Genomic DNA, 21,078 nt, shown 5'->3' on the forward strand with positions numbered 1-21,078 from the left:
TAATAAGGTGGAGTTGGCAAAGGGAGGAATTGTCGTCGTTGTCGTTGGTGTGGTGAGGTGAGCATGTCGTTTGGGAGAAAGCCAAGAGAGAAGAGAATAAGGCGGGAAACAGGGAGAGGAATGGAATTAGATGAATTAAGAGTCTCATGATCTCTTCTTCTATGGACCTGAATTGTGCTTGCTTCGGCTTCCCAATCTCAATCTCAAGCTCAAATTTGCAGCTAAACTTCTTCAATTTCGGGTTTCAGACTTTCAGTCAATCGCAGTGTTCGGAAAATCGGCCTAGGCGGGCGGCTAGGCGGCTAGGCGGGTGCTAGGCGGCTGGGCAGGCCTCCTAGGCGGGTTGGGTCTTTTTTCGGTGTTGAACCCGGAGGACGAAGCAGTCGAAATTGAAAATCGAAGCCTGAGTTGATAGAGAAGTGAAATGGCTGTGACTGCGTCTGCAACCTCCGTCCTCCGCGAGTGCAAGCTTCGTGTTTGTTTGGATTATATTTAAAGCGTATAGCCGATCGGCTATACTCTTAAAATATTCGAATATATTAATATTTAAAGCGTATAGCCGAACGGCTATGCTTTTAAAATATCCGAATGTATTTAGAAAGTACAGCCGTGTGGCTATAATCTTTTAAATATACAATTTTGTCAAATCATTTTAGAGTTTAGGGTGGGCTAGGGTTATTTCTTCAATTATTTTATTTATACAAGCAATATTGGGGAATGAGAATTTAAATTCTTTCTGATACCTCCCATTCTAATGATTTCCAGCTATTAACCCATTGGGCAATAATAAAAAATGAATTTTATTTATAACAAATAATACAGGTTAAACCCATAAATACCAAAAATAAAAATAATAATAAACGGTGTCCGCCAACATTTTGTGGATCAAAGGAATTTCATAGTATAAAATTGCTTGTATAGCAATTTATTTTCTAAAATGTATCCGTTGTAATTTTGAACTAAACCAAATTACAGCCTTTTTTCTCATTGCACTTGATGACCTTGCTCTTCTGCTATGAGATATATCAGTTCGCACTGTATTCTATGTAGATGAAAAATTGGATATAAAACAATCTAAAGAGACAACGAACGCATCGCTCAAATAATTGAGCATTTCATCCCACGTCTCCTCCACATGGAGATGAAATAAGTATCCATCAACAGGAAGAACAAAATTGTCCATACCACAAAGAAATTCAGGAAATTCAGAACCTTCGCACATAAATTTACTAATATGAGACGCAAGCTTTGATATTTCAACGTCGTTCTCATCGAAACCATAACAATCTCTGGGGTCCAACATCACCAGATCTTTGCATCCGCGCAACAAAGTGACAAGACCATGCTGATTGACTTTTGCACCCTTCAAATTTAAGTACTTGATATTAGGCAACTCATTCTTACATATGAGATATATATTAGTCCGCGTTGTATTCTATGCATAAATATAAAGTTACCCATAAGCTGAAGCACTCAGGATATTGTCGTGAAGGCATCATCGCTTCCACACCGAGAAGTCCCTCAAGTCGTCTTCGATCTGTAAAGAGATTCTATCATACATCAAAAGCTCAGCTCGGTCATTTGTACTTTAGCCCAGCTCGACCAAGAGGTAAAGTCCCCATACGAGAGTTTTGTGTGGGGGGTGGCATCTTTTCGACAACTCCTTCTTGGGACCTTGGTTCCCTTTATCCCCATTTACATTTTGTGAATTTGGTATGCTGGCTGCATGCCAAAACTTGTATATGTTGCTTGTGTTTGTTATAGCAAATACCAATTGGATCATGTTTGTGAAAAAAGTGGGCACATCAATGTGCACCTAAACTGAGGCAAAAATCCAATATAATCGTATGCAATTCCATGTGCTTGCCAATCTGAAACTTGACCCATGAATATGCAATGTCTTTGGGTTTCAAAAATAGAAATCCATGAGATTCTGAAGGTGAATATGAATCTACCAATACTTCATCAACCAACTCCACACCCCTCCATTCCATGGGTGCCATGCCTAACAAAATTTCATGTATGTTGGCCAGAATTTTTAAACTTTGCTGCATTTAGCTTCATATAGGTTGCTTAAGCTGTATGAAAGATACGATTTTGCATTAAGATTTAGAGTTTGAGCTTACATAAGCTAGGAAGCCTATATGTTGGTCATTGGAATAGAAGCTGGTATTCTTTTTGCCACTAATAATCTCCAATTGCAAGAACCCGTGTAGCCATCGATTTTTCAGAAAACATCCAGCCCATGGCATACTCCGAGACATATAGCCACATCACAATCAATCGAGAACTGACGAAACTTCTTTGTTTATAGTCTTGAGAAAAATTATACCATAAAAGTTAAATCTAAACGCCATGCATGCAACTAATTTTAGTTAATTATGAACACAAACAGAAGGGAATTGGAGTCGGTCAGGGTTTTAAATTGAAGTCTGGTACACCTCGATTTACCAACATGTTAATCCCAATATTCGAAAAATCACTATACTGATAAGGGGGCAGGGGCCTAGCGCCTAGAGGAGCAATATGCGAGTGCCTGCTTTTTTTAATAAATTATTAAGTATTATAAATTATAAATTTATACCAAAATCATGAAAAATAAAAGCACATATAAATTATATATTAAACAAATAGTATAATATTTTTTTGATTTAAAATATTAAAATATTTATTTGTTATTTGTTACTTATTAGTGGTTACTTTAGTGATTTCATAATGCAAAATTCATTTAATGTTGTATTTTATGAAGCCCAGGCCCTTTTCTAAACCCTAAACATAACTCGCAACCTCTCTTCTTCTTCAATCCTCGTTTCTCTCTCTCCCTCTCTCGCCTCAGCGCCATCCTCATCTCATCCAAGACCTTGGAGTTCCAAAATGGCCTTTTTTTTCTTCTCGACTCCTGCACCCGCCTAGACAGCCTAGACCGCCTAGCCCGCCTAGGCCCCGCCTAGCCCTCGCCTAGCCTGCCTAGCCCCCGCCTGGCCAGCCTAGACAGCCTAGCGCCCGCCTAGACCCCGCTTAGCCCGCCTAGCCACCACCTCGGCAGCCTAGCGCCCGCCTAGGCCATTTATTCAACTCCATTAAATGCTTTTTATGAAATAGCCTTTCAGGTGACCTTAATTGCTCAAGGGGATGTTCCTCTGTCTATTGTAATGACGGTATGCACAACTCTTGGGGCAGTAGCCCAGCCTCCTCTACTAACAAAGATATTGGCAGGGACTTGCGTCCCTGTGGATGCTGCCAAACTATCAATCAGCACCATGCAGGTTAAGTTAAATATAATAAACTTCAGTAATATTATATTATCCATCAGCTGGGGCTTATGGTCTCTATTCTGTCATCTGTAGGTCGTTGTTGCTCCAATTTGTTAGGTTCTTATATGCAGAGTGCATTTCCTGCAGTGGTTAAAATTGTGATACCTTTTGCACCACTTTTTGCTGTTCTAGCTGCATCACTGCTTGCATCCAGGTACATTTGTTGTGCATATAAATATCTTCTAGTTACTTATATGTAAACTATGATTGTCTTGCCTGTGGTTCCTTCCAAATGTGCTCTCTTTCTCAAACATACTAGATTTTATTTTGTGGGCCAGTGTATTCTCTGGGAATGTTGTCCGTCTCAAAGCTTCAATGGTTGCTGTAACATTGCAGGCTGATCTGTCTCTAATGGCTCATGCTCAGACAGTGTTATCTGGAGAAATTGGGGTGGTTATTCTTTCGGTGCTGTTAGTACATATTGATGGTTTCTTTGTAGGGTAAGTTCCCTTTAACTGTTAAGTGTGTTGTTGTGGAAAAGCTCAAGGTAATGTACACATTTTTTTTCAGTATGTAAAGATTCACTCTAATTTAAGCTCAAAAATTCTAAAAAAAATTATGTTTTAGCCTTGTATTAGTGTATTATTACTGTTTGATTTAGCTTCAGTCAAGTTTGATATATAAATTATAGAGTGAAGTTAACTGTACTTTGAAAAAACAAAGTATTCATAATCTGTAAGCAACAGTTGAGAAACTATAGTTTGCTGTCGTTATGACTTCATAGCCATAAAAGCTATTGTAGTAAGAAAGTATATATTCAATCTTCTTTTTCTATGTGGATTTTAATTGGACATATGAAGATAGAAGCTAGTTTTGTATACAAGCATTGTTGGCAGTGTTTGCACTCATACAAATATTCTTTAAGGTTGTGGTGCTGTGCCTGTTTGTTTAGTTTGTTTTGGAGTTTTTGCTGTGCAAATGTGCAACTTGAGGAGTCTTTTTTTATTATTATCAAGGAGAGTCTTAATTTGCAGGTATATATCAGCAGCTGTTTGCGGTTTTAGAGAAACACAAAGACGAGCAATATCAATTGAGGTATTAATCAAATTGGTAATAAAGATATAAAAATTCTCTTCTTAAACTTTATTGTAAGTCCATAGAAGATCTTCATTGTTTTATGCTCAGATTGAAATGTCGAAACTTTCATAAATTTTGGTGGGCATGCAACACTAATCCTTCATTTACATGTTCGACACTCGCAGCTTGGTATGCAAAATTCTTCTTTGGGTGTGGATTTGGCCACTTCTCATTTTACCTTGCCCATGGTTGCATTACCCGCATGCAGCATTGTCTGCTGTGATTATGAATATAATGGGAAGCAGTCTGGCATTCTTTTGGAGATATGTAGATCCTTCTGACTCCAAGGAGACTCCTACAGTTGAGGTTAAGTGACAACTATAGCACCCTTTCGAAGTTTTCCCTAACCCTAATGTTATATGTACCTCTAGAATCGCATGTTATTTTCCCCTAGCATCTTGTGGTGCTTAGTTTTGAGCCAGATTTGAACTCTTCAACTGAAAACAGTATAGCCGCGCGCCTATACATGGGGTCTATATTTATTCATAAATAGTATAGCCGTGCGGCTATACTCCTTACATGGATACTAGTATCTTTGTTCCCTGATTTTTGTTTATAGATAGTTTAGAGCATTTTCCATTACAATTACGCCTTTACATGAGTCTCTATTGTACCCTTACGAATTTTCACTTTTCCAGAGTTAATAGCCTTATAAAAAATTTAGTATTTTCATGTTTAATACTCGTATTTTACACGTGCGTACGTATTTTTCATGTATAATACACTTGATTTTTATAAAATTTACAATAAAATAAGATATATTAAAAAAATTTAAATATATAGAGTATATATATTGAAACTAGCAAATTAATATCTATAAAGTATAAACTAATGCAAATAGAAAGGTCGTTTTTAATCTATATTATAAAAAACTAGTATAGACGGGCGGCTATACCTTTTTGATTGGGCACTGTTGTGTTAAAACTTGTGTCAAAATTATAGTGCCATGGCTCCACTTCCACACACACACACACACAAAAAGTAGTAGTATCTATCTCTTTAGTACCCTCTCATTGCCACTGGCTCATAGCTGCTTAGCTAGAACAAATATGTTATCGGAAAGCTTATTGACCATTGATTCAATATGTAAAATGTTACTACTAGCGTGTGGATGATGGTGAGGGTAAGGGTGAGCTAGCCATTAGAAGGGAACATGCATGGTTTAGTTCCCCCAAGTCTTCTCAATAAGTTATACAACACCAAACTCAAACTGTATATATATGCTCTGGGTTGGGACCGCCAAGTAAACATAAATAATTACCTGAGCCTCTAAATGGCTTTCAAAGGAAATAGAAGTCTTTACCACAGTCCACAGTATCACATAGAGATTCAAAATAGCATTTAAAGTCGAAATAGCCATCTAGGACTACACATAGTAAATATCACACAATGGTCAAAAACGACAAAAAACACATGCTCTCTAAAGAAACTGAAAATTCTATACTAGTTTCCCATATCACTAACTCACTAAGTGCATATGATTGAACTGACTGTAATTGCATACCTTATAACACGTGCACATTGCAGTGGCATTTTAGGAGATCATTCCTCACGCAATTTGGAACTTCATGAATCTTTGTCCCAAATCTAAAGCACTTGCGTTCATTTGTTGAAAATGCTTTAAAAGTTCTAGTTCATTGAGATCCCTTTCACTATAAGCACAAGGTTTTTGAGGTTGAGGCAATCACCCTTCACCACTTAGCATTAGAACTGTAACTGGCATGCTCGGCCTATCTCCAGGGTTACGTTGCACACATAAAAGACCTACATTCATGAAATAATCTCACAACTTCATGTGGATCACTTGAGTCCCCTATTGATGTATCAAGCACTTCAATGAACCGGCCTTCCGTGTATAGCATCCATGCCTAAAAGAATTTATCAAAAGTTCAAAATCATTGTGCATACTTAAAAGAAGAAACAAAAAAAAGCAATGAGTAAATCCTATGTTTCTCTTCCCACTCACTATCTCTAGCACCAACCCACCAAACTACTATAGACATTGGATTTTATCGAGTAGAACCCATTAATTGCATATTCTGAGGATATGTAACCACTGCAAACCAGTCAATCAAGAACTATGTTCATAAGCAAATCAAGTATACTATATGTATGTATTGGTTCTTTTGTGATATATACTAACTATGTTGCAACCACTTTCTTGGTTTTTATGAGCACAAAATAATTCATAAAAATTAATTACAATTTGAGAAGTAAGTTATGAAACAAATAATAAGTAAAAACTAATTAGTAATTATATTGATTAAATAAGACTAAGATATATATTATTCAATTAAAAATATTAAAACATAATAATTACTATTTGTCAAGTAATAATTACAAATAAAAGTAATTAAAATAAAGCAAAGATATTGTTTAATTACAAAAAAGAAAATAAAAAAACATAAAGAAACTAATTTTATATTCCACAGAGCCGCCTTAGGCGGGTGCCTAGCGCCTAGGCGCCGCCTAGCCCGGTTTGTCGAAAATTTCCTTGTGATTCTTTATGTTATCGGCTTGATCTTTCTTCTTCTGTTGCCTGCGTCAGTTCTGGCCAAGCATGGAATTGAAAATTATGGTTGATGTTGTCTGCTAAAGAACAAATAGCATGCGAAGATCACCTGTTTGACCCTTTTGTTGAGAATTTCGTACTGGAAATCAAAGTCCACTTCGGGTAAGTCCTCAAAATCGTCAAAATAATCATGTTCTAGTCTATTTCTTTGTTGTTTTTACAAGGAAAACTGTATCTTATTCCAAACAGAGAAAGAAAACCTACGTGAAAGAAGGGCTAGAAAGAAAACAGAGAAAGGAAAACTATTTCTTTCTTCTTTTCGTCTTCAAAGATATCTTGTAGAAAACCATCAAAATCAGACCAACAATCATGACAAGACATATGAAATCAGATTACATTCAGCCCAAAACTCTGTCCAATCAGCATGAGTTACCCCAAAGTAGTCTTTGAAATGCTTTAACATACACGCCCCAATAGAAGCTAATATAATATTTCTGTTAGTTTTGATACGTTAATATAATAATACTACCATATTGTGTTGTAACTCGCAAGTTTGTGGGAGTCTTTTTTGTTGTGTGTGCATTATGCATCGAAGATAATGCATCTTGTGAATGGGAAGTGCAGCAAAAGTCCAATGATAACATGCTATGGCTGCTTTTCTTTTCTAAGTTGGTAATATGCCCTTCCAGCAGTTATTAGTGCTTGATTGTTGCAGATTATGTGTACTTGGTTTCCCCTGCATATTACGGAATAACGAAATTTTCCTGCATCAACCATGGCTGCATATATGAAGTATTTCTTGATTCTATGAGCTGGGGTTTACAAATAACCATGTACTTATTATGCTGCCATCCTTTTTTGCTAGTTTCTTTGTTTACTCATATTTTGGATATCTAAAATTAGTCGTTTTCCTATTTATTTATTTCTTGTTGTGTGTGGGGGCGATAACTCATAAGTAAGAGATATTGGTATATGAAGTTGGGGCTGGGGATGTGGGAGATCATGATGGCGAATGTCAAAAGTTAGCTTTTACATAAGGATGATCTTTGTCTCAATTTGGCTCGTTGTGCCTTAGCATGGAGCTAATCTGAATTACATTACACATGTGCTTCAGAGAAAACTGATCTAACACGAGAAGAGGGAAACAAAATGGTTGTATCTTTCACGGGGAAACGACTTGATATATTACATCACTGTCTTCCTTCAACTATAACTGAACTAGATCATGCTCTAAGTGATGGCGTAAGTAGGGGTGGAAGACAAGCATTGGAGTGGAGGGCGTCAATTGCTAAACATTTCATTGCAGAGTGGGAATGGCAGTTGTCAATTTTGCAGCGTCTTCTTTCGTTATCTGAATGCCAGTGGCAGTGGAAGGAGTCATTAACTGTATTACGTCCCGCACCATCTAAGCTACTTAACCTGTGAGTTACAAGCCTTTTCTTCTTTGGGAATTTATATGATGATCAATTGGTTCTTGTGCATGAATTGCTTTTTGGATATTGGTTATAGATCACTGGTTTGCAAATGGTAGTTTATCCTGTAAGAAAATGGTAGTTTATAACGATTATAAACTATAATGATCACCCAGGCCAAACAAAATGTGACCTCATTATTCCAAATGATAGAAATAGATGCTGATATTTGAAGATAATAGTACATAATCAGTTAATATGAAATTGCTGACATCTTACTTTCTGAAGGTAAATATTATAATTGTTCTTATATGTCTCAGTTGCATGCAAAGAGCAAAGTATGACATTGGGGAAGGAGTGCATCGATTTTCGTTGTCTGCAGAAGATAAAGCTGAGGCCCAGCCAAAAGGAAGATCTGGAATTACCATTATTTGACTTGGCCGCTGTTGTTTGTTCAAACAACAATAAACTTGGAGAAGGGGTGATTTCGGATCAGCCTTTTAAGGTAAAATCAAATATAGTCCTCCCTACAGTTAGCTTGACAGTTTCCACATGTCATTTGGGTCAGGACTATGGATACAAGTCGTATATTGTACGTTCGCAAACTACAGAGTATGGATTTTGGTCATCATATGTGGCTAATGGATTTCAGGGTACACATATTGTCAAGGACTCAATGAGTTGAAGAATGACGTTACACATATTGTCAAACTTCAGCACAGGAATATAGTGAAGCTTCTGGGATGCTGCAATCAAGAAGATGAAATGAGCTGATCTACGAGTTCATATTAATAAAACTCATTTTTTATAAGTAAATTTGGCTTACCCCCCTCCAAATTGAATTTTCCTTAACTGCAATCCATTATTTTTTGTTCCTATTAATAAAACTCATTTTTTATAAGTAAAAACCCATGACTAGAATCCACCTCATCAAGTTACCTTATCAAGCTCAATATTGATTTATTGTAATCTTTAGATTCCCAAAATACCCCTACATATTTGAAATTGTTGTTTTCTCCATTGATTATACTGAATATACTTTGAACATATTTGCTGCAATTCAATGTCATTAATATTCAAATGTTGATCTACGAGTTTATGCCTAACAGAAGCTTAGACTTCTTTATTTTTGGTTTGACCACTCAAAAACCAAAACCTAAGTGTTAATGTACGGTTTTTACTATTTTCTTTTGGCTTCCCTTGACAACTTTGTAATAGGATGTGTAATGTAATTTATCAAGCTCAAGTCTAGATTAGGGAAAACTTTTATTGGTGCTCTTCTCTAATCTTTGCTTTATGGTAGCTCATGCAAGTTAACAAAGGTATTGAGTATTGCATATCATTACATTAAATCTTCATAAAATGATGACTAGTCATCCGTTTCTCATATGACTAGTCATCCTTGCTTCCAGCTGGATAACAAACTGTTTTGTCCTATTCCTCTTTCTCTCTCTCTGCTGCCATCTGTGGTTTTCTAACCTAACAAATTTTTGGCTGTAAAGGTCACGATTTTGGTCATTTAAGGCTGTCTCTTTTATGTGGAATTTTGGGGAAAGATCGTTTGGCTTTCTTTCTCTTCTTCCTCAAGAGAGAACCATATATTTTTCATCTATGAGTTTTTCCAATTGATTTCTTTTTGAAAAACTGCTTTTGAAAACCCGAATCTGCATCTAGCTATTCAAATCATCTCTCATTTATATCTAGGTCAGATTCAAGACTGATTTCTTCAAGAGTATGGTTTCTTGAAGAAATTGGTCATTCTCCTTTGAATCCAAATATTGGTTTTGGTCCGTGTTGGAACTTGCAAGCTTGTGCCATGGGATGAACGAGCTGGAGAAGGAGCTGCCATTGCCATGAAGAACTGAGCTTCAAGTTTTGCTAAGTTGGTGAAGAAGATTGCACAAAGGAGGTATTGCTCATATTCCTAAATAGACCTAGGTGAATCTTGAGCTTGGTTGTATTTCCTTTGTAAGAATCTTTTTCTACTTAGTGGAATGCCTGGTCGGTTGATGACTCCCAGTTTTTCCCAATGGTGGGTTTCTGGGTGAACAAAATCTGTTTTGCATATCTGTAATTTTTCTGGGTTTGTGTTCTTGGTGGTTGACTAGTCATCTTTATCTGCTTTTGATGTTTGCATGATTTTGATGATTTCACACACTTTCACATAGTTGTTGCTAGCACAGGGGATGCCTAGATTGATGGGTCCTTCTGAGTGCCTAGGTTGTCACTAGTAATCTTCTAGGGTTGCAGGTACATTGTGGCATGATCTGTGTGTTCTCTTGATTGTGATTGTTCATGACTAGCAGTTGACTAGTCATACGTGTATTTGGTCAAGGTTTAAAGTGTGTGAAGATTGCTGTGTTATTTTGTCTTGTTTGTGTAATTAAATTTACCATTTGTCACCTAAGTACCAATTTCAATTGGTATCAGAGCGTCAGCTCTTAACATAAATAGAGAGATCCTAGGATTTGTTTTGGTGTTTAGGTGTGCTCACTATGGAAAGGGATCGAGTTGCTGGATCTTGCAACTCCCCTCCCTATTTTGACGGTAATAACTACGCTGCATGGAGAGAAAAATTTGAGATATTTCTTGATGCTCTTGATGAGTATGCAAGTGAGTATCTCACAAAAGAGTGGGTTGCTCCGGTCAAGACTGTTTTGGTGAGGTTGTGCCCAAACCTAGGTCAGAATGGACTGAAGCCGAGGTGTTTAGTGCATATTCGAACAAGAAGGCCAGAAATGCCTTAGTTACTGCTTTGTCTAGCACACAATTTGCACATATACAACATATCCCTAATGCTAAACAAGCTTGGGATAAACTAAGGGTGGTTCATGAAGGGATGACCAAGTTAGAACCCTAAAACTTAGATGGTGCTTGCACAATTTGAAGAACTTAGGATGTCTGAAAGAGTCTATTTCTGAGTTCCATGGGAGAGTTGAGATGATCACAAATGAAGCCATGAGTCTAGGTCAACCCATTGAAGAGCTTCTTGTTGTTCAGAAAATTCTTCGTGTTCTACCATCTAGGTTTAGAGCAAAGAAAACCGCGATCATGGAGGTCCAAAATTTAAATGAAATTAAGCTTGGCAAGCTTGTAGGAAAACTGAAAACCTATGAGATGGAATTGAATATGGAAGAAAATGACTCCAAAAAATCAAAAATGTTGCACTTCAAGGAGTGCATGTTTCCTCTCTGAAAGTTGGTGAAAAACCATCAGGTTTTGAGGATGAGATGGCCTTGTTTGTCAAAAAATTTAGGAGAATTCTTAAGGATAAGGGAAAGTTTGCTAGAGAGGGCAGCTCTGGTAGTGAGAAACTGCTTTAGACCATCAACTGATCGGTCTAATGAGAGGAATAAGGATGTCAAACCTTTCACGAAAGATTTTAGAAAATCTGTCAAGTGCTTCACATGTGGAGGCATTGGACACTATGCTCCGACTGTGCAAACAATCAGAAAAAATACTCCAAAGGAAAGGACAAGGCCATGAAAGTGAGCTGGAGTGAGAGTGAAAGTGAAGGGTCTCAAGAGGATTCATCTTCCTCTGATGTTGATGACCAACATGTTGCCTTTGTTGCCTCTGTGCAGCCCATGTCCGATGAATCTGATTCCGAGTCGATGACCTGTCATACGAGTCATTAGGAAGAAAATATGATTGTTTGTTTAAAGAGACCTTGTGTTTGAAAGAAGAGAGCCTCAAACTTGAGGTCAATAACCAAGATCTTCAACATGAAATTCTCATCCTAAAAGAAACCAAAAAGGAGTTAAGTGACAAATTTGAGTCTCTAGAAAAAGAAAGTGATGCTCTTGTGTCAATTAGGAGTAACCTTGAGAATCAAGTTAATGTGCTCAAGGAAAGTAACATTGGTTTCCAGAACTCAAACAAACAGCTCCTAGGTGAATTGAATGAAGCAAATAGGAAGATTATATCTATGACCATTGGTGCTTCAAAAATTGACAAAATGTTGAATATGGGAAAAGTTCATGGGGACAAAGGTGGCCTTGGATTTAATCACTTTGGTTCTAGTTCGTCTAGCTTTACCACTAATTTTGTCAAATCAGAAACTCCAGTCACTGTACCTCTTGATGTTCAGCAGGTTGTCAAGAAACCTAAGTTTGTTCCAACTTGTCACAGGTGTGGGTTGACTGGTCATATTCGACCATCATATGTTTAGCAAAGACAAGACCAGAAAATTGTCTTCAAAATCTAAAAGGAATCCAGGTCTTTGCAAGATCAAGTTGATCATTTGATGAATGAAGTTACTAAGATAGCCAAACTTGTCTCCCTCAAAATGAGTTCTCCCATTGTGCCTATGTCTACTTGGATTGCAAGAGGTCATACCAAATCTCTTGTTGTGCTAAATGCCTTTGCTGCTTCAAACACCAACTCTTGGTATTTTGATAGTGGTTGTTCCAAACATATGTCTGGGATAAAATGTTTTCTCATCCCTCACCCCTTTGATGGAGGCACTGTGACTTTTGGTGGAGGTCATAGGTCTCAAGTTGTTGGAAAAGGTACTGTTTGTATCCCTGGTCTGCCCGAGCTTAAGAATGTTAGATTTGTTGAGGGTCTCACCTCCAATCTCATTAGTGTGAGTCAGCTGTGTGATGATGGAATAGTAGAGGTTAGATTCTCCAAGCATGGCTGCAAAATCATTGGAAAAGGTGACAATGAGATTGTTAGCGTGGCAAGGTCTAGGGACAATTGCTACTGCATTGATGGTGTCAATGATGCAAAAGAAGTAGTTTGCAACAAGGTTGTAAATGAAACAAGTGTTTTGTGGCATCAAAGGCTTGGACATGTGAATTTTAGAGACTTGCATAAATTGTCCAAGAGAGAGTTAGTAAGTGGTCTACCAAAGCTTGAAAAATCTGATCTGCATGTTTGTGAAGGATGTCAATTAGGCAAACAAGTTAGAGTGTCACACAAAAAGGTTAAACACATTCAAACTAATGTTAGTCTAGAACTTGTTCACATGGATCTTGTTGGTCCTATCCAAACCATGTCCCTTGGTGGAAAGAAATATATTCTTGTCATGGTTGATGATTTCTCTAGGTTCACTTGGGTCTCATTCTTACGTGAGAAATCTGAAACCTTCCAAAGGTTTAAGTCTGCTTGTCACCTTTTGCAAAAAGAGAAGATGACTAGTCATCTACCTCTTGTTAGAATTAGAACAGATCATGGCTCTGAATTTGAGAATTCTCAGTTTCTGAAATTTTGTGAAGAAATGGGAATTAAACATGAGTTCTCTGCACCTATTACACCTCAGCAAAATGGTGTTGTGGAGAGAAAGAATAGGGTGCTTGTAGAAATGGCAAGGGTGATGCTAAATAGCAAAAATCTTGCTAAACACTTTTGGGCTGAAGCTGTCAATACAGCTTGTTACATCTCAAACAGGGTATTTGTGAGGTCTGGTACCAAACAAACTCCCTATGAGATTTGGAAAGGAAAGAAGCCTAATGTGTCATATTTTAGGGTCTTTGGTAGCACATGCTATATTTTGAGAGATAGGGAGCATTTGCTAAGTTTGATTCTAAGTGTGATAAGGGAATATTTCTAGGGTATTCCACCACAAGCCGAGCCTATAGAGTGTACAACTGTAGGTCCAGAACCATCATTGAATCCATAAATGTCACTATTGATGATTTTGCTGCATCTACAGAGATGGCATTGGATGAGGATGATCTTTTACCTCCTCCTCCTCCTGAGCAAGAATCTCCGTCTGGATCTTGTGGTTGACCTGTCAACTTTTGGAAATTCTGTCCCGGTTGACTGTCAAACCTTTTCAACTTCTAGTTCCATCTCATCTGTCCAGGCTGCTAGCTCTCATACTGATCTTAGTCCTCTCACTCAAACCGAGAGTGTCATTATTGGCCCTCTTAATCAGGGAGTGAGAACTAGGAAGCAACTTGCTCAAGAAATTAGCCATGTGTGTTATGTCTTCAAGGAAGAGCCTAGAAATGTGAAAGAAGCCCTACACCATGGTGAATGGTTTCTTGCAATGCAGGAAGAATTAAATCAATTTGTGAGAAATGACGTTTGGTACCTTGTTCCTAGACCAGTCAACACAAATGTCATAGGCACTAAGTGGATTTTCAAAAATAAAACCGATGAGCAAGGTAATGTGGTAAGAAACAAGGCTAGATTGGTTGCTCAAGGATACACTCAAATGGAAGGCATTGACTTTGATGAAACTTTTGCCCTGTTGCAAGATTAGAATCAGTTAGATTACTTCTTGCCATTGCTTGTCATTTGAAATTCAAACTTTATCAAATGGATGTCAAAACTGCCTTCTTGAATGGTGTCCTAAATGAAGAGGTCTATGTTGAGCAACCAAAGGGTTTTGAAGATCCACATCATCCAAATGATGTGTTTCGGTTAAAAAGGCTCTCTATGGTTTGAAACAAGCTCCTAGAGCATGGTATGAGAGGTTATCCTCTCATCTTCTAGGAAATGGGTATGTTAGAGGGTCTGTTGATAAAACTTTGTTTGTGAAACGGTTTAAAAAGGATGTCTTGATTGCTCAAGTGTATGTTGATGATATTGTGGTTGGTTCTACCTCTGATTTGCATGTTCAAGATTTTATTTGGTGTTTGTCATACTGTGAATGAGAGAATGAGAGGAGAGATGTGGGGGAGGTGGTGGGTGGTACCTAGAGGTCTCAAACGGGTTCTGTTGGGCCGGTCTGGTCTATTTAGTGTCAGCCTATTTAATAAACGGGTCGTGTTGGGCTAGTCCATTTAGGAAAATCATTAATTCCGGTCCGAGCCTATATGGGCTTAAGCCGTGCTCGTGTCGGGCCACTAAACGGGCCGATATGGGTCCACGACAAATTTGACTTATGTATTGCATTTTTTGTTGCAATTTTTTTACAACTTTATTTAAATCTTTTATACTAATAAGATTTACTATTTGTTAAAAAAAGAGGACAATAACTTAATTTAAAGTATATTTAAATAGAAAATGGCTAGATTATTGTGTGGGTTTTAAAAATTGAAACTTGAAAAACAAAATCATTATTTTATATATAAAGAAAATATTAATTTTAATATATATATATATATTATTAGAGAAAAGAAATAGACTTGAATTTAAGATATAGATGTAGTAATATTATGTTTTATTTTTTCCTAAAACAAGTATAATTTAATATATGGGCTTTAAACGGGCCAGCCCGTTGAATTTCGGTCGACTTGGCCAACGACGGGCCACAAGCTGGCTCGACCCATGATGGGCCAAAGGTAGTCTCGGTCCATGACGGGCGGGCCAGCTCAATCCATTGGACTCATTTACCTCGTCCCGACACGACCCAAAAATACGGGCCGTGCCATGCCTTACTTAAGCGGGCCATGTCGAGGCGACCCGGTCTGTTTGACACCTCTAGTGGTAAGGTGCAAGTGATAGATCTTCGGAGGAGTGAAGAATAGAGAACTTTTCAAAATATGGAGGTTTAGGTTTAGGTGGGGGTTGTGGATCGCAGCAGCGTCAAACTAAGAGAAAAAGTTAGAGGGAGAGAGAGCTTCAAGCGAATGGGAGGGGGAGAGAGAGAGAGAGAGGGGTTTTCAAGTGGGAAAGACTTCAAAAAAGGAGAAGGGTGGGCTACTGAGAAGAATTCAGATGATAAGGTGAGATATTTTTTTAGAATTGGAAAGATGAGGGATCGTGGTTTTTTGGTTAAAGGGCGTGGGGTTTTTAAGTGAATAAAAATAAATTGTTTTACTAGGTATAAATTATTGGGCACGATTTAAGTAACGAAAAAATATATATATATTTATATATTCACCGCCATGTATGTCAAAAACATATATATCAGGCACAAATATTGGTTTTGGGAATCATGTTGTCACATCTGTCAAATGAAGACACAATTGTTTGTGTCTATGAAAGTAAAATCATTCACTTTTTTAAAAAACTTGTTAGATAGCACACAAATCAATTTACACAACTGATTGAGCACGATTAACCGTGTTCAATACAAAATTGTATTTATATCAACATATTTGACATAATTATTTGTGTTTTATATGAAAAGAACATAAATATAACTTATTTGTGCTTAATGTTAGAAAAGACAACACAATTTTGTATTTATTCTCTTGTGATCGTGTCGTTTCATCAGTTTTGTAGTAATGAATAAAAGGGTGGGGAGGATTAGAAAGTGGCATAACCCAAATTGACCCGATTTCCTCTCGTTTCAATCGCTTCATGGCTCAAAATCGAGTCTGGAAATTTAGTGGGTCGTGTAGAGGAGGTGGAGAGGAGCGTTTTACAAGTTACAACCTCGAGTTTGGTGGCCAGACGGGGCCGGAATCTCATTTGAAAGCAGCAGTGTTGCCGCCGAAGAGAGAGAGAGAGAGAGAGAGAGAGAGAGAGAGAGAGAGAATAGAGATTTCAACAAATTTACGGTTGTGCCACTGCACTTCTGTTGATCATAACTTCTTCGTTAAAACTCCGATTTGAGCCCACTACATGTCTACGAACTCGTTTCGACGAGCTCTATGCAACAGTGCTACTCAAATTCACAAAACACACACAAATTGACAAATGACTATTGTGACCTTACCTGAGGGCAAAATTATAACTTCTCAAATAAATAAATTAAATTAATTGTTTAAATTGGGTCGGGGTGCCACATACAGTCAGATGTAGTTTATGTTTTTTTTAATAGAAGAAAAAATTATATTTTTATTTGAGGAGGAATATGAATCATATTATAAACGGTGTGGTTTGAAATTTTCTCCAATTCTCCGTATTGTCTCGACATCTTGTTCTATTAATACTTTAAACCTAAACACAAATTGAAATTTATACAATCTCCTGGCATGTTCCTTATGCTAGACTCATTGTGATAAATATTTCTCTGAATTTTTTTATTAAAACAAAATGTGAACAGTTGGAACTCTAAAGAAGTTATCATGCACTCATACTTCGGAGACATCTCGCCCAAGGCTCAAGCCCAGCTTGTCCATTGATATCACCATCCTCACCTAGAAGGTTTATAAATTCAACCTAAGAATTTGATACTAAGTGAAACTCAGATTATAACCCTACTACTTCAAACAAGATGATTTGATACGTTTGTACATTAGACATTTATCAAACCAAGACATGATAAATTGTTTGGGAATGCCCTATCGCATTCTTGTAACCGGACTAAACATTGTCAGTAGATTTTCCAACTACATGAGGACACACAAAATTTTACAACAATGGGAGGGAAAAGGACACTTGATATTAGAAGGGAAAGGGAGATTGGACTTACTGAAGCTTCAATGAAGTTTTAGTTAGTTTTACCTTTTTTGTGTACATATCTACTAGTGTTTTCAAAGGCATGCCTTCACACTGGTCGGACACTGAGCGTCGGAGCCTTGTCGGAGCGAGGCGAGGGAAAACGCCGAGGCGGTGTTCGCGAGTTGCACGCTTAGCGGTAAGGCGTGAGAGGCGTTGCAAGGCGTGACAGACCGTCCCGAATTTCCCGTAACCCGAGACGAACCACATGGGAGACCCGACATCACACCCATGCCGGGTTCACTCCTTAAATCTACGTCCTCGCTTTACCATAGAGGATCAAGGGCACGAGACTTTCTGCAAATTTCGCAGAGTCTCCTATAAATTGAACATTTCCCAAAATTTCCACCAAGATAAAACACATTTTATGACCCAACCGGCAGACGCACAATATAATCTCATGCAATTTACACAAATGGCCTCTGCCTTCAAATGATTCTAGCAAAACTGCCCACAGAGTTTTTAAAATAACTTAATCCATCAAACATACATATGACCACTTCAAAATCTACTTATGCACACCTTCACTTGCTTAGTCCACAGGACGAGTCTCAATTCAACCAAGTTTCGGGACCATCAACGAGGTCCAAACCCATCTCAATAAGACCATCTAAGTGGGGTCTAATATGTGGCTGCACCTAGTAACTTCAGGCTGCCTACGTACCCTACTAAGGGATCAAGCCACACATAGCTCTTTCGTATCTATCTATGCTGGCTCCTAATATCAAATAAACCATTACAGCCATACAAATACATACATTCTAATATTTATCCATCACAAATCACCAAACACAATCACAATATCACCCTTCATACGACGGGACGCACCCGCCTCGTATGGGGCCTCGCAACACGCTGCTAATCCAAAGACGCATGCGACCTCACCACCGGCTCGCTACATTCTCACCACCCTCACACAATCACATCTCCTCATACGCCGGGACGCACCGCCACGTATGGGTCCATCAACACGCCGGCTAATCCAAAGACGCGTGCGACCTCACACCGGGCATGGCTACATTCTCACCACCCTCACACAATCACATTATGGGGTACGTGGTAGTGCGATAGCACTGTAAGCTAACATTCGATCGCTTTATTTACCTTTATACATCCACACAATTTAATATATAAAATGTAATTCTACTCTTATACAAACCTCAACCCTGGTATAACATCTGATAATTTCCGCAATTCAAATCATAACATAATATCCTAAATTCGCATATAAACCATTTAACTCGACAACGCTCAAGACCTGTCACTAAGGTCATTCTAACCCTCCTGGGATGATAGAACTACAACAAAAGTCTAGCGGTCAACCCAGGGTCAAACTACCCAAACTTGGTCAAACAGGCCCGCGGGGCCCACGACCTCCAAATTATGATCCGAAAGTTCCTATAGGTTCTACAAAGACTAGGACACACGTCCTGCAAGTTTGGTCCAGATCGGACGGTCGGATCGGTCACGATCGCACGATCGGAAGGTCACTAAAACCCTAACCCTAGGGTTGGCGTTTTCGGAGTATCCGGGACTCCATTTTACGATCCGTTGAATTCTACACGATCCTGGTAATACCTAGATCAACATATTATAATTTCAGGACCATCCGACGGTCCAAACCTAGTGAACCGGAAAATACGCGATATGCGATATCCGTTCGAACTCTAACGGTATCCAAAATGAGATCCGAGCACACCTACGCGCTCGTGACATCGAGAGGATCACAATGGGACAAAATGCCCTCAGCTACAGTGCCCACGCGCCGCCACACGCCCCGGCCGTGGGTGTCTAAAGCGATATCGCATCGCGGAAAACCTCCAAATCGTGAGCCAAGACTCCTATCCTAGGTAATACACCTAATTTGGAGTCGCTTTGTTCTTGGACATACCCCAAAACTGACCGGAAGTGGTTGAATCGGAGGCCGAAAACCGGCCAAACTTCCCTCTTAATCGATCTCCAAACGCATAAATCTCCGAATCTAACCCAACAGCAGCAAGAATAATTGAGAGGTTCAAGATCCATACTGGATCGTTTGGAATGGTGGCGGATGACGCACGAACGGAGCCGGCGGTTCTGTCAAAACCGGCGCGATTCCGACCTCTTCCGGCGGATTCAGCTTGCTGCCGTCGGGTATGGTCGGGAAAGGTTGCTGGGTGACGGCGGTTCGAACCCGACCGGCAGTGGCGGTGGTGCACCGTAGCGTGACCCAAAAATGGCGCGGTGAGCGGTGTTTCTGGGAGCTGCGCGGAGGAGAGAGAGAAGGAGCACGCAGGGAGAGAGAGAGAGACGGGGGCAATTCCGTCTTTTAACCAAAAATTCATTTTCCAAATATTTACGATTATGCCACTGAGCTTCTTTTGATCATATCTCTCTCGTTACAACTCCGATTCGAGCCCACTACGTGTCTACGAACTCATCTCACCGTGCTCTACGCAACGGTACAACTGGAATTCCAAATTCCTTTCGGATAAGAAAATGACTAAAATACCCCTATCCCACTGTAATTTCTCAATTCCACTTAAATAAATTAAAACATGGGACAAATTTGGGTCGGGTGTTACAAGCGTGGCCAAGGAGGGAGGCGTTGCAAGCGCACCATATCTAGAAACTTCGAACATGAAGAAATTTTCAGTCTGCAAATCCTCTGCGAGGAAGACGGCATCGCGAGGAGGACGACCCTTTTTTTTTTAGGTTTATTGTAATGAAACGACGTCGTTTTGATTGAAGTGTTTAAAAAAAAATCTTAAAGTGAAACGACGTCGTTTCACTTGATATTGAAAAAACGATGTTTCAGTTTTTTTAACTTACCTTTATTGTATAAACTTATTGGAAGAATTAATAACTTTTTTTTTTCTTTCTAACTCCAACCCGCTGTAGCTTTTCTACTTACCTTTTTTTTTTTTTCTTCTTCCTTTCTCTAAATTAATATATTAACACATGGAGTATATATATATTGTATAGTACATGTAGAACCCTAATTTCTACACTTACTCCATCAATTTCAAGAATTCTCTTCATCTTTCGACTGCAAGTCTTTTTTTTTTTTTTACGTACATGCATCATACTTGTATAATTTGACTGTAATAAACTGTAATTTGAAGTTTCGTATAATTTTTTTTTCAATTTTTTATATATAAATATACTAGTTATCTTATTTGTTTATGTGATATAATAGAAATTTGACGTACATGCATCATATTTGTATCTTAGAAATATTAATGGTATTGTTTTATAGTTATGAATCGAAAAGATCCTGCGTGGAAGTGTGCAAAAGAAATAGTGGGGGAAAAAGCAAGTCCATAAGAGCGATGCTTATGGATGAAGATGATGACATAGATAAAGATCCTTCAACATTTGATAGTGGGAAATATTCTTTCATATTGATACAGTTGATCAATATGATAGTGATGCTAGTTTGAATGATATTAGTGTTGAGGAGTGGGATGAGTGAATTATATTTTTGTTTTGATGTTGA

At 38.4% G+C, this 21,078-nt stretch overlaps 1 pseudogene; it reads left to right on the plus strand.

Moving 5' to 3' along the window:
* Positions 1-424: 424 nt before the first annotated feature.
* Positions 425-4,895, plus strand: LOC148915413 (putative sodium/metabolite cotransporter BASS2, chloroplastic; annotated as a pseudogene).
* Positions 4,896-21,078: the final 16,183 nt, after the last annotated feature.

The sequence above is a fragment of the Prunus mume genome, linkage group LG7 (assembly GCF_029339155.1).
Source record: "Prunus mume cultivar Tortuosa linkage group LG7, ASM2933915v1, whole genome shotgun sequence".
Taxonomy (NCBI): domain Eukaryota; kingdom Viridiplantae; phylum Streptophyta; class Magnoliopsida; order Rosales; family Rosaceae; genus Prunus; species Prunus mume.